General features: G+C 46.3%; 1 pseudogene; it reads left to right on the forward strand.

Annotated features, from left to right (window-relative positions):
* Positions 1-234: 234 nt before the first annotated feature.
* LOC128661459 (uncharacterized) lies at positions 235-1,763 on the forward strand (annotated as a pseudogene).
* Positions 1,764-2,022: the final 259 nt, after the last annotated feature.

Here is a 2,022-nt window from a genome sequence, read left to right on the forward strand (position 1 = left end):
CAAATTGGTGGGCAGTGGTGTAGATCATTTTTTATTATATTTTAGTGCTTTGTGGATTTGCTAGTGTGAAAATCCCAGTAATGAAAGAAATTTTGACTCTCACAATTTCCAAAGGCTAAAACTCAGTGCATTATATAGTCACACATTGCAAACAGTTCGATCCCCTATTCTCTGTTTTTCTTTTCTATTTTATTTTTTACTATGGAGGCATACCAGCAGCAGACCAAGGAAATGATGGCACTATTATGCCAAGAGCGAGATATGCCATCCCGTGGAAAGAACAAAGATGGACTAATACAACTTCTCACAGAATATGATAGCAGCCAGGATGCACGAGCTGATGCCACAGGAGAGGTGACTGCAACTGTGGGTAGTGACTCATCAGGATCTGGAGATCCATTTGACTGTTATTTGCAGACTGTTCTGTAATATATGGGCTCAGCAGATGCAAGTTTGCACATGGAGCTTATTGCAGAGAGACAAGCAGCTGAGCACCAGGCTGAGCGTGAGAGAGAGGCCCTGGCATCTGAAAGACAGGCTGCTGAATGACAGGCTGAGAGAGAGTATCAGCTACAGCTTGCACAGTTGGAGAGAGGGACTGTCTTACCTGTTGTTAGTGAACCTAGAGACTCCTCTGTTCCCAGAGTGTATGCAGAGAATTTTCCCAATCTGGAGAAAGATGGCAATGTGGATGTATTCCTGTGTATCTGAAAAAGTTTACAGACAGTTCCAGTTGCCAAGGGAGCAGTGGGCCAAGTACCTTACCCCTTGCCTGAAAGATCCTGCACTGGGGGCTGTTGCTGAACTTCCCCAGAGTTTGATCAGGACTATGATGCCATTAAAGCTGCACTGCAAAGGAGGTATAATCTTACTCCTGAAGTATAGAGAAAGAAATTCCGTACTCTGCAGAAGGGTAGATTCGAAAGCTATGCTGCAGTTGTTGGAAGCCTGATGACAGACTTTAAACAGTGGATTAGAGGGCTAAAGATTTCCACTTTGGAGGAGCTGGAAGATGTAATGGTGAAGGAGCAATTCATGCAGCTGTGCCCAGCAGAGGTCCAAGAATGGGTTTTGGATCGTAAACCAAAAACAGCATTAGAGGCGGGTGAGCTGGCAGATTTTTACCCAGCCAACAGGTCACCAGTAAATGGGAAAAAATCCTTTGCTAAGGGGGCACCCACCTGGAAAGGAGCGGCTCCATGACCCCCTTCACAAAGCCTGTTGTGCCTTTGTTTAATGTGTCTGTTCCCTCTGGGAAAGGAGGGGCAAGTGCTGCACCTGGGCAGGGGGATACCAGCAGGTGTTTTGATTTCAACAAAGTGGCCCACCTTAGCTCCACTTGCCCAGAGAAGATTAACTTGGTGCAATCAGCTGGAGGGGGTAATTCCTCAGAAGTACCAGCATCTGTTTTGTTTGTTACACGACCAGAGGAAAGCAACAAGGAGAACTTACAACCTGTGACAGTTGGAGCTAAGGTAACATTGGGGCTTCGGGACACAGGTGCAGCAGTGACTCTTGTGCGTCCAGGGCTGGTGAGCTCTTAGGACATTATTCCTTGCTGGACTGTAGCAGTTAAAGGTATTGGGGGAATGAAACTTACAGTGCCTATGGCACATGTATATCTTGATTGGGGAGCGGGGAGAGGTTTAAGAAATGTGGGGGTATCTGAAAATATTCCTATTGATGTTTTACTGGGTACTGATCTGGGTAGATTGTTATCTCTGTATGTGCCTGACAATGCTACATATGACCTAGTGACATAAGCTGTAGATCCTGATGTGCAAAGGCCTGGGTGTAAAAATGCTCAGAGACATGCTCACCAGGAGGGAGGACAGAGTGCATATTTGCAAAGTGCTGTGCCTGAACTGGGGGTGTCTGTGCTGAGATGTGAAACTGTAAGAGGAGAGACTGAGTGTGCTGAGATGTGAAACTGTAAGAGGAGAGACTGACTGGGGAGAAAGACGGATAGATGGTGTGGGTCTGTCTGTGCTTAAACCAGCAGGATCTGCAGAACTGAATGTA

Source organism: Bombina bombina, chromosome 5 (assembly GCF_027579735.1).
Source record: "Bombina bombina isolate aBomBom1 chromosome 5, aBomBom1.pri, whole genome shotgun sequence".
Lineage (NCBI taxonomy): Eukaryota > Metazoa > Chordata > Amphibia > Anura > Bombinatoridae > Bombina > Bombina bombina.